Source organism: Pan paniscus, chromosome 5, assembly GCF_029289425.2.
Source record: "Pan paniscus chromosome 5, NHGRI_mPanPan1-v2.0_pri, whole genome shotgun sequence".
In the NCBI taxonomy this organism is placed as follows: Eukaryota; Metazoa; Chordata; class Mammalia; order Primates; family Hominidae; genus Pan; species Pan paniscus.
In genome coordinates, this window is record NC_073254.2 from 141,551,096 (window position 1) to 141,563,903 (window position 12,808).

General features: G+C 40.2%; 1 non-coding gene across 1 annotated transcript; it reads right to left on the reverse strand.

Moving 5' to 3' along the window:
• Positions 1-12,134: 12,134 nt before the first annotated feature.
• On the reverse strand, positions 12,135-12,324 carry LOC112440313 (U2 spliceosomal RNA). The gene has a single exon (XR_003028474.1). It is a non-coding gene; the product is annotated as a U2 spliceosomal RNA (small nuclear RNA).
• Positions 12,325-12,808: the final 484 nt, after the last annotated feature.

Genomic DNA, 12,808 nt, shown 5'->3' on the forward strand with positions numbered 1-12,808 from the left:
CCTGCCTAATTGCCCTGGCCAGAACTTCCAACACTCTGTTGAATAGGAGTGGTGAGAGAGGGCATCCCTGTCTTGTGCCAGTTTTCAAAGAGAATGCTTCCAGTTTTTGCCCATTCAGTATGATATTGGCTGTGGGTTTGTCATAGATAGCTCTTATTATTTTGAGATCCGTCCCATCAATACCTAATTTATTGAGAGTTTTTAGCATGAAGGGTTGTTGCATTTTGTCAAAGGCCTTTTCTGCATCTATTGAGATAATCATGTGGTTTTTGTTTTTGGTTCTGTTTATATGCTGGATTACATTTCTTGATTTGTGTATATTGAACCAGCCTTGCATCCCAGGGATGAAGCCCACTTGATCATGGTGGGTAAGCTTTTTGATGTGCTGCTGGATTCAGTTTGCCAGTATTTTATTGAGGATTTTTGCATCAATGTTCATCGAGGATATTGGTCTAAAATTCTCTTTTTTGGTTGTGTCTCTGCCCGGCTTTGGTATCAGGATGATGCTGGCCTCATAAAATGAGTTAGGGAGGATTCCCTCTTTTTCTATTGATTGGCATAGTTTCAGAAGGAATGGTACCAGTTCCTCCTTGTACCTCTGGTAGAATTCAGCTGTGAATCCGTCTGGTCCTGGACTCTTTTTTGTTGGTAAGCTGTTGATTATTGCCACAATTTCAGATCCTGTTATTGGTCTATTCAGAGATTCCACTTCTTCCTGGTTTAGTCTTGGGAGGGTGTATGTGTCCAGGAATTTATTCATTTCTTCTAGATTTTCTAGTTTATCTGCTTAGAGGTGTTTGTAGTATTTTCTGATTGTAGTTTGTATTTCTGTGGGATGGGTGGTGATATCCCCTTTATTATTTTTTATTGCATCTATTTGATTCTTCTCTCTTTCCTTCTTATTAGTCTTGCTAGCGGTCTATCAATTTTGTTGGTCTTTTCAGAAAACCAGCTGCTGGATTTGTTAATTTTTTGAAGGGTTTTTTTCTGTCTCTATTTCCTTCAGTTCTGCTCTGATTTTAGTTATTTCTTGCCTTCTGCTAGCTTTTGAATGTGTTTGCTCTTGCTTCTCTAGTTCTTTTAATTGTGATGTTAGGGTGTCAATTTTGGATCTTTCCTGCTTTCTCTTGTGGGCATTTAGTGCTATAAATTTCCCTCTACACACTGCTTTGAATATGTCCCAGAGATTCTCGTATGTTGTGTCTTTGTTCCTGTTGGTTTCAAAGAAGATCTTTTTTTCTGCCTTCATTTCATTAGGTACCCAGTAGTCATTCAGGAGCAGGTTGTTCAGTTTCCATGTAGTTGAGCGGTTTTGAGTGAGTTTCTTAATCCTGAGTTCTAGTTTGATTACACTGTGGTCTGAGAGACAGTTTGTTATAATTTCTGTTCTTTTACATTTGCTGAGGAGAGCTTTACTTCCAACTATGTGGTCAATTTTGGAATAGGTGTGGTGTGGTGCTGAAAAAAATGTATATTCTGTTGATTTGGGGTGGAGAGTTCTGTAGATGTCAATTAGGTCCACTTGGTGCAGAGCTGAGTTCAATTCCTGGATATCCTTGTTAATTTTCTGTCTCGTTGATCTGTCTAATGTTGACAGTGGAGTGTTAAAGTCCCTCATTATTATTGTGTGGGAGTCTAAGTCTCTTTGTAGGTCACTCAGGACTTGCTTTATGAATCTGGGTGCTCCTGTATTGGGTGCATATATATTTAGGATAGTTAGCTCTTCTGTTGGATTGATCCCTTTACCATTATGTAATGGCCTTCTTTGTCTCTTTTGATCTTTGTTGGTTTAAAGTCTGTTTTATCAGAGACTAGGATTGCAACCCCTGCCTTTTTTTGTTTTCCATTTGCTTGGTAGATATTCCTCAATCCTTTTATTTTGAGCCTATGTATGTCTCTGCACGTGAGATAGGTTTCCTGAATACAGCACACTGATGGGTCTTGACTGTTTATCTAATTTGCTAGTCTGTGTCTTTTAATTGGAGCATTTAGTCCATTTACATTTAAAGTTAATATTGTTATGTGTGAATTTGATCCTGTCATTATGATGTTAGCTGGTTATTTTGCTCGTTAGTTGATGCAGTTTCTCCCTAGCCTCAATGGTGTTTACAATTTGGCATGTTTTTGCAGTGGCTAGTACCGGTTGTTCCTTTCCACGTTTAGTGCTTCCTTCAGGAGCTCTTTTAGGGCAGGCCTGGTGGTGACAAAATCTCCTAGCATTTGCTTGTCTGTAAAGGATTTTATTTCTCCTTCACTTATGAAGCTTAGTTTGGCTAGATATGAAATTCTGGCTTGAAAATTCTTTTCTTTAAGAATGTTGAATATTGGCCCCCACTCTCTTCTGGCTTGTAGAGTTTCTGCTGAGAGATCCGCTGTTAGTCTGATGGGCTTCCCTTTGTGGGTAACTTGACCTTTCTCTCTGGCTGCCCTTAACATTTTCTCCTTCATTTCAACTTTGGTGAATCTGACAATTACGTGTCTTGGAGTTGCTCTTCTTGAGGAGTATCTTTGTGGCGTTCTCTGTATTTCCTGAATCTGAATGTTTGCCTGCCTTGCTAGACTGGGGAAGTTCTCCTGGATAATATCCTGCAGAGTGTTTTCCAACTTAGTTCCATTCTCCCTGTCACTTTCAGGTACACCAATCAGACATAGATTTGGTCTTTTCACATAGTCCCATATTTCTTGGAGGCTTTGTTCATTTCTTTTTATTCTTTTTTCTCTAAACTTCCCTTCTCACTTCATTTCATTCATTTCATCTTCCATCACTGATACCCTTTCTTCCAGTTGATCGCATCATCTCCTGAGGCTTCTGCATTCTTCACATAGTTTTCGAGCCTTGGCTTTCAGCTCCATCAGCTCCTTTAAGCACTTCTCTGTATTGGTTATTCTAGTTATACATTGGTCTAAATTTTTTTCAAGGTTTTGAACTTCTTTGCCTTTGGTTTGAATTTTCTCCTGTAGCTCGGAGTAGTTTGATCATCTGACGCCTTCTTCTCTCAACTCGTCAAAGTCATTCTCCATCCAGCTTTGTTCTGTTGCTGGTGAGGAACTGCGTTCCTTTTGGGGAGGAGAGGTGCTCTGCTTTTTAGAGTTTCCAGTTTTTCTGCTCTGCTTTTTCCCCATCTTTGTGGTTTTATCTACTTTTGGTCTTTGATGATGGTGATGTACAGACGGGTTTTTGGTGTGGATGTCCTTTCTGTTTGTTAGTTTTCCTTCTAACAGACAGGACCCTCAGCTGCAGGTCTGTTGGAGTTTGCTAGAGGTCCACTCCAGACCCTGTTTGCCTGGGTAACAGCAGCGGTGGCTCAGGTATTTCTTTATAGCAATGTGAAGGACTAATACAGAAAACTGGTACTGGGAGTGGGGCATTCCTATAAGGATACCTGAAAATGTGAAAGCAGCTTTGGAACTGGGTAACAGGCAGAGGTTGGAACAGTTTGGAGGGCTCAGAAGAAGACAGAAAGATGAGGAAAAAATTGAAACATCCTGAAGACCTGTTGAATTGTTGTGACCAAAACGCAGAAAGTGATATGGACAGTGAAGACCAACCTGCAGAGATCTCAGATAGAAATGAGTAACTTATTGGGAATTGGAGCAAAGATCACTTTTGTTATGCATTACCAAAGAGGTTGGCAGCATTGTGTTCCGGCTTGAGAAATCTCTGGAACTTTGAACTTGAGAGTGATGATTTAGGGTATCCAGCAGAAGAAATTCCAAGTAGGAAAGTGTTCAAAATATGGCCTGGGTGATTCTACCAGCCTTTTCTCATATGCTTGAGCAAAGAAATAACCCAAAACTGGAACTTATAATTAAAAGGGAAGCAAAACATAAAAGTTTGAAAAATTTGTGAGTCCAGCCTTTTGGTAGAAAAGAAAAACCCATTTTCTGGGGATGAACTCAAGCTGGCTGCAGAAATTTGCATAAGTAAAGAGGAGCAGAGTATTAATAGCCAAGACAATGGAGAAACATTTCAGACACCTTTGTGGCAGCCCCTCCCATCACAGGCTTAGAGGCCTAGCAGGGACGAATAATTTTGTGGGCCAGGACCAGGACTCTGCTACCCTGCACAGCCTCAGGACATGGCTCCCTGCATACTGGCCACTCCAGCTCCAGCTGTGGCTCAAAGGGGCCCAGATACTGCTCAGATTGCTGCTTCAGTGGTTGCAAGCCATAAGCCTTGGTGACTTCCATGTGGTGTTAAGCCTGCCAGTGCACAGAGTGCAAGAGTTGAGGCTTAGGAGCCTCCACCTAGACTTCAGAAGATGTATGAAAAAGCCCAGATGTCCAGGCAGAAGCCTGCTGCAGGGGTGGGCCTACATAGAGAACCTCTGCTACGGCAGTGCAGAGGAGAAGTGCATGGTTGGAGGCCCCAGAGTCCCCACTGGGCACTGACTAGTGCAGCTCTGAGAAGAGAGCCACCATCCCCCAGACCCCAGAATGGTAGATCCACGACCAGCTTGCACCATGCCCCTGGAAAAGCCACAGGCACTCACTGCCAGCTCGTGAAAGCAGCCATGGGGGCTGTACCCAGCAGAGCCACAGGTGCAGAACTGCCCAAGGCCTTGGGAGCCAACCCCTTGCACCAGTGTCCCCTCGACGTGGGACATGGAGTCAAAAGAGATTATTTTGGAATGTTAAGATGTAATGAGTGCCCTGTTTGGCTTCAGACTTGCATGGGTTTGTAATCCCTTTCTTTTGGCTGATATCTCCCTTTTGGAACAGGAATATTTACCCAATGCTTGTACGCCCATTGTATCCTGGGGGTAACAAACTTGTTTTTGATTTTGCAGGCTGATAGGCAGAAGGGACTAGCCTTATCTCAGATGAGACTTTGGACTTTTGAACTAAGGCTGGAATGAGTTAAGACTTCAGGGGACTATTCGGAAAACATGATTATATTTTGCAGTGTAAGAAGGAAATGAGATTTGGGAGGGGCCAGGTGCAGAATGATATGGTTTGGATCTGTTTCCCTGTCTAAATCTCATGTCAAATTGTAATCCCCAGTGTTGGAGGTAGAGTCTGGTGGGAGGTGATTGGATCATGGGGGCAGATTTTCCTATTGGTGCTGTTCTCATAATTGAGTGAGTTCTCAAGTGATCTGGTTGTTTAAAAGTACGTAGCACCTCCCACATCTCACTCTTTCTTCTGCTTTGGCCATGTGAGACATCTCACTCCCCTTTTGCCTTCTGCCATGATTGAAAGTTTCCTGAGGTCTCCCCAGCAGCTGAGCAGGTGTCAGCATCATACTTCCTGTACAGCCTGCAGAACCATAAGCAATTAAACTTCTTTTCTTCATAAATTACCCAGCCTCAGGTATTTCTTTATAGCAATGTGAGAATGGACCAATGCAAATATGTTAGAAAGCTAGAAAAAAAAATAGGGGAAGAAGGATATGTAATGTTAGGAGAATTTGTATTTTCACAAAGTGGCAAGAAAAACTTTTGTTGAGGAAATGACTTTAGAGTAAGTATGTAAAAGAGTGAAAGAGCTAGCATATGTCTGTGGAAAAAGAATCCTAAATAGGGGTCACAGCAAGTACAAAAACCCTGAGATGAGAATGTGTTTGGCAAGTTGGAGATAAAGGAAGAAGGCAGTGTGACTAGCATAGTGAGCAGAAGGGCAGAGTCATAGGATATGAGGTCAGAGAGATAAGAAAAGCTGGATCATGGAGGGGCCTTCAGGTCATGGCAAGGACTTAGGTTTTATTATGCACATTTTATTTTTCCTTTTCTTTTTGACCTTTACTCAGACAGCAAAATCATTCATGTAGCCTCAACAAGAATTTGTACTGTTACAGTAGGAATGAGAAAGGAGAAGAAAATTGTACTTTTTTGGTAGGGAGGGGAAGAAGAAGGAGGATGTTCTGAGCTAGTAATAAAACGGGAATGCTCAAAGAAAGAAAGTTAATATTAGGCTTGATTTTGTTTCTTTCGCTTTCAAGCAGGCTCATGAGTATCAAAAGGAAGATTCTGAGGGGAGTAAAACACTGTTTATGCTATTAACAGCTCTAGAAAGAAAATAGAGGTAGAGACTGAAGACCACTGCCCCATCTCAGGAGGGGCTGAAGGATTTAGGAAGGAAGAGGGGGTGTTTGGGTGTGACTGAAGTTTTGTGTGGAGGGGAAGTCGAGGTAGAAGTGTAGAGGGGGCATGTGCTGATGGAGAAGTGGAAGTCTGCAGTAGAGGCAGCAAGGCTGAATACCTTTGGTAGACATTGACAGGGAACATATGCAAGCCAGTGTCTGTGGAATTGTTGGGGATGGACCCTACATCTACTCTGCCTGCTCCCTGGGGGATTATCCATCGGAAGGACATTCATATGTGCCCTGAGACTTTGCTGTACTCTGCACCATCACCATGCACGGATCCCTACAAGGACCTATAAAATAGCTCCCGTTCACAGCCTGGACTCTTGTCATAATCTTGCAAACAAAGAGATGGGGTCAAGTTGGGGCATTGAATCTTTGGAGAGAAAGAGTCCTGGCTTCATGCTCAGAAGAGGCAGGACAGTAGAGCAAACAGCCTGGTTATACCATTAGGTAGAGTTGGCTTACTGGTGGCCAAGTATTTATTTTTAAAATGCTTATGGATATGAAAATATTAACCTTTTCCTTTTCGTTTTGACCTGTTCTCTGGTAGGCAGAATCATTCCCGTCGCCTCAAAAGAATCAGTATTTTTACATTAGGAATGCAAAGAGAAGGAGGCAATATTCTTGTGGGGGGTGGGGGAGGGTGATGTTCCAGACTACCAATAAAGAAGAAGTTTTAAAAGAATAATAAAATAAATAAAAATAATACATAAATAAATGTTACTTTTGTTGGGCAAGAAAATTAGTACTTTAATTAGTGATATGAAATATAGATAACTTATCTTTTGCCTAGGATGCATAGCAGATATATTTGGACAGGATATTTATTTAGATATGTAGATAGAACAAATATAGCAACTTTGAGAGACTTTATAAAGAAAAATATATTTTAGATGTGTACTCCCGGAAAAGCAGTTTCATTAACTTTCATTTTGTGAAGGAACAGTTTAATTGTAAATTAAATTCATTTATTTTATATATATATTATATATATATATAAAATATATATATATAGTACTATAATATGCCAGGGACCTTTCCAGGTGCTAGAGGTACAATGGTGAACAAAGCAAAGTTTTTGTCCTCAAAATTTTATGTTTCAATAAATTAGTAAATAAATGGCTAAATAAAATACTTACAGATTGAACCAAGTTTTTAAAAATTAATTAACCTGGATTGTATAAACTATAGTATTTAGATTAAAATGATCTAATTAATTTATGAATTCACACATCAATTTAGGGATCTGCAAATAGTAGCCCATGGTTCAGCCAATGGGTCAAATCTGAACTGCCACCTGTTTTTTAAAGTTTTATTGGAACACAGACACATACCTATTTATTACATCTGTCTGTAGCTGTTTTTGACCTGCAACAGTGGAGTTGAAAAGTTGCAATAGATACCTCTGGCCCACAAAGCCAGATATTTACTATCTGAAACTTTTCAAAACATGTTTGCTGACCCCTGGATTAATTCAAATATAATTTGAGATAATGAAGTTTGAAAATTTTTTAAAATCGCACAAGCAAAACTGTTTAGGATAGTGTAGGAGATGAAGTCCTATTTTTGTGTCAGATGGTGTTTTTATCAAAAACTCAAAAGTCATATATGTACATATGGTGACATGTGCATTCAAAGCTTTGAGTTTCCTAAATATTATTAAATAAGAAATATGGTAGAATAGTTATTGTGCCAGTAATGAAATTGCCATTGCAAAATTTTGAGAGTAAGAGAAATCTGACATAGTTGACTTCACCTTGCTTCCAATCTGCAAGCTGTCCTTGGTCATTACTGGGCATAGGTCAAGCTAACTTTGGGAGGAATTAGTTTATAGTTTAACTTGAAAGGAAAGATGATAATAGTCCCTCCTTAAAACTAACTCCCTCAGCTGGGTGTGGTGGCTCACGCCAGCACTTTGGGAGGTCGAGGCAGGTGGATGGCTTGAACTCAGGAATTTGAGACTAGCTTGGGCAATGTGGTAAAACCCTGTCTCTACCAAAAATACAAAAAATTAGCTGGGTGTAGTGGTATGCCCCTGTGGTCCCAACTACTCAGAAGGCTGAGGTGTGAGGATGCTTGAGCCCAGGGAGGCAGAGGTTGCGCTGAGCTGAGATGGCACCACTTCACTCCAACCTGGGTGACAGAGTGAGACCCCATCTCAAAACAACAACAACAAAAACCCAAACAAACAAACAACAATAAAAGAACCAAAACTAACCCTCTCTTTGCTCAGGGACTGAAAGCCACCTTTGTAAAGCTAATGAAAGGCCACAAGAATAGGTTTATAGGAGGAGTGTAAACTCTGATAAAATTTAGGCATAGTTTCTATAATCCCTTACTGTTAAGGAGTCATATGACCAGAGATCACAAGATTTGTGACTTTCCCAATTACTCTTATCAGCAACATCACTACTGTAGAACCTAAGATTTTCAGACTGACCCCATCTGGACTGGTGACTTATGGCTCAACTGGTCCTGTGCTTCCATCCAGAGGCCGACTCAGTGCACGAGGATGGAGGACAACTTTCCATCACCCTATGATTTCATCCCTAACCAATCAGCAGCACCCATTCCCCAGCCTCCCGCCCACCAAATTGTCCATAAGAACGCCTAGTCTCTGAGCCTGTGCAGAGACTGATTTGTGTGATAACTCCCATTCTCTTTCATGGGCCAGCTTTGTGCCAATTAAACTCTTTTCCTACTGCAATGCTGTGGTCTCAGTGGATTGATTTTGTTTCTGCAATGAGCAGGAGTCACTTATTAAAAAGTACATAATTTTTTTGTTCTTAAGTTACATATGATTTTTTTCTTTTACTGGATAGTTATGATAAATCTTAGTTTAAGCAATTTTTGATATGGTTTAAGAACACATTTTTTTGTTTGTTTTTTCCAAGATGGAGTCTTGCTCTGTTGCCCAGGCTGGAGTGCAGAGGCATGATCTCAGCTCACTGCAACCTCCGCCTCCTGGGTTCAAGCAAATCTCCCTGCCTCAGACTCCTGAGTAGCTGGGACTACAGGTGCCTGCCACACGCCTGGCTAATTTTTGGTAGAGACAGGGTTTCACTATGTTGGCCAGATTGGTCTCAAACTCTCGACCTCAGGTGATCTGCCTGACTTGGCCTCCCAAAGTACTAGGATTACAGGTGTGAGCCACTGCACCCAGCCAGAAAACATGTTATGAGAGCAATAGAAGAGATAGAAGAGCATACAGTATTTAAGAACCAAAGTTCTAGAGTCCAGCTTGTTATCATTGTTCACCTACACCTCTAGTAGACTCCCACTGGTTTCCCAGAGGCTAATGTTGCTCTACTTCAGTGCATTCCCCCTAGGTTCTGTGATTGCTTTCAGTTGAATGTTATGCTTGATTCCTATCATTTACACTTATTTTCTTTTCATCATCTATTCCAGATGTGTTCCTTTCCCCTACATTTCTACATTATATTATATATACTGCTTCAGAAAAAAAATTATCATTTTACTTGTTAAAGATGGTAAGGCAGACTTTACTCAAGGTAGGCCATGATGATAGGTATAGGGACTGCAATTGGGTCTTACAGTGGGGGACAGAGAGTGGACTCCAGTTTGTTTCCAACAAGGGAAAGTTAGAATTTTTTTTTTTCTTTTTGCTCCCCAAGAAAACTATACAAGTGGAGATTTATAACCAAGGAGCAGGCTGGAGGTCAGTGGATGGGAAATTACTAGGAGGAGACATCGAGGATTAGGTGATCTCTGGCTCTACTTAGTAGTTTTATTGCTGAAGGGAAGATGGTGAGATCAGATATCAAGGGTAGTTAGAGACCCCAATATCAGGGGTGGGGAATTTTTGGTAAACTGGCTAGCAGGATTTTTGATCTCACAGTTCTACAAGGATGGAGAGGGACCCTGAAGGTTGGTCCTAGTCAGAAAGGACTGGAGAGCCTCTCTAAAGTTTTGTTCAAAGGAGAGAGTCTTTGACAATATCAATAGTATATTAATATTTAAGAAAAAGGAAGAAGGGCCACTGGCATTTCTACATTTTTCTGTCCTTTTAGTCTGTTTTTATTCACATATGAAATTTTCTTTTGAAAATTTATTGAACTTTTGACCTTTCTGTCACTCTGGTTCTGTTTTCATTCTTCTGTGTTCCTCTTTCTTCATTTCATCATAATTTACCCACTCATGATCATAGTATTTCCTTTTAATTCCCATATAGTATTTACAGCACCCATCATTTTGGTGATACCACACAAATGCTCTGGGTATGTGATTAGGGAATAGAGGGTGGAGGGAGCTCTTCTAAGATTTCAAAGCCTCATTTTGTAATCTGCCTGACTCTGCAACCCTTCAATTCACACAGTTGAGTCCATTTAATTCCTATCTGTAAATTCAACTCAACCTCTCAGACCAATCACCCTTAGGTAGTTTGAATTAAAAAAAAAAAAACTTGGCAATAATGTCATATCAAGTGAGCTTAGATTCTTGTTCTCAGTCTTTGTTTTACAGATAAAATATATAATTATTCTTGTTACTGCATTACTTTGAAGAACTGGTTCCTTTTATTCTCCAATAACTGATGATGAACTCTGTATGTATACTGTTGTGTCTCAGTTCCCCTAAAATTGGGAGCGAGGAGTTTAGCTTGGTTATTCATGTCTTGCCCCTTCAACCCATTTGGTACCTGAGACCACACATCTTCTGGTAAGACCTCCGTGACCTGACCCTGCCTTGGGAGAAGCAACTTGATTAAATTGAGATAAATCATTAAAAGCAAACAAAAAAAAATTGCCCTGTTGGAATAATCAATTACTCATGAGGATGGTTCTAGAATTGGTCTATTGGAAGTAAACCAGACATTAACTGTTCACATCTAGGTCTTAGGTTGGAGAAAATAATGAACCTCTATTCTTCACATTTCTTTGTGACCTTTGAGTACTGCTATAGAAAATGAAAACAAAACAAAACAAGAAAAGTCCAGGATAACTACTACTTGTTAAATTTATAGTTAACCACTTCACTTGGACCATGAACACTGCCGGACAATGTTTTCTTTTTCCCAAGCGAGTTTATCCTTCTGCTCTTCATTGTGGTGATTTCAAGACTAGTGAATTTACCTCAAATATCTGACTTCAGCTATATTTCCTCTACCTCTCATATCCTTTTCTTCAGTGGATCCTCATAGAGAAAAGAGAAACCCTCAGATAGAAACTTCTTCAGTATTCCAGCACCAAATTTGCACACTGCTATGCAATATTACCTTTCTGCCTTTCCTCCCATTTTAATGGAAAAGGTTTGCCTCCTCCTCTCTCAGGCTACTCCCCCTATCTCTGCACTGGGTTTGAGAATTATCCTCCCTTTTTTCCAGTGTCATTGATTTCTAAGCAAATGCACTCTTGTGATCTTCCTCTTAATTCTCAGGCTACTTCAGTATTTTTTGTTGACTTCTGCTTTTCTATCCATTCACAGAAATGCTATTTTCCATTAGGGCTCCGTATTCTACCCCATTGTCCCCAGGTAATCTTTTTTTTTTTTTTTTTCACACTAATTGTGTAATTTTCTAAGGCGATCTATTAGTTTTATTTACCTGAGCTTATTTGCATGATAGTAAAAATTGCATACAATAATAAGAGTGAAGCTGGATGGGCTGGGTGGTTCACACCTGTAATCATAGCACTTTGGGGGGCTGAGGCAGGTAGATTGCTGAGCCCAGGAGTTAGAGACCAGTCTGGGCAACATAGTAAAACCCTGTCTCTACAAAAAAATACAAAAATTAGCCAGGCATACTGGTGTGTACCTGTGGTCCCAGCTACTTGGGGGCCTGAAGTGGAAGAATTGCTTGAGCCTGGGAGTTCAAGGTTGCAGTGAGCTGTGATCATGCCACTGCACTCCAGCCTGGGCAACACAGCAAGACCCTATCTCCAAAAAAAAAAGTATTAATTACTTGGATAACATGTAAAACTTTTTATAAGAAACTATGTAAACTAAGTAATCTTTATCTCCTCTCACAGCTTCTGTATTATCTATCTCTGTGTTTGTGTGTGTGTGTGTGTGTGTTTGTTTGTGTGTGTGTGTGTGGTGTACCATTCCTGGAGGCACTGCAATACTAGGTAGATGTATGGAATTGAAGGAGCAAGCTTCTATTCCATCTCCCTGCTCAAAAATACATTTAATATATTGTCCTTGAATAGAGGACATATCAGATTTTAAGCTGTTAAGAACAGATGCCACATTTGATCTTAGCTAAAAGGCCAAGAAGAAATTATTTATATTGTGAAACCTCTCAATTAAAAATTTCTAATTCAAATCTTTCTCGTGATCTCCAGTCATATAAACCTAAGAGAATGATTTATACATCCAGTTTGCTGGCTCACAAGGAATCTCAACTTCAACTTATCCAAACCTGCATTTATTAAGTTCTCTTCCCAATCCCCACTAAATTACCTGCTCCTTACCCTATGTTTTTTTCTATTTAGTATCTGACTTGCTTAAGTCAGCAAAATGGAATATCTTTCTTTACTACTTCTACTTATCTCCAGCCTCCATCATGTTAACTTGAGGGTGTGTGTGTGTGTTCGCGTGTTTGTCGAGGTGGGTATCTAACCTGATCACTCAGGTTGTGTCCCTTCACTCAGTTTGGTAGCTGAAACCAAATGTCTTCAAACAAGTTCTCTGTGACCTGATACTGCCTTCAGGGAGGAGCAACTTGATTAAATTTAGATGAGTCTTTAAAAACAACAAAACTTT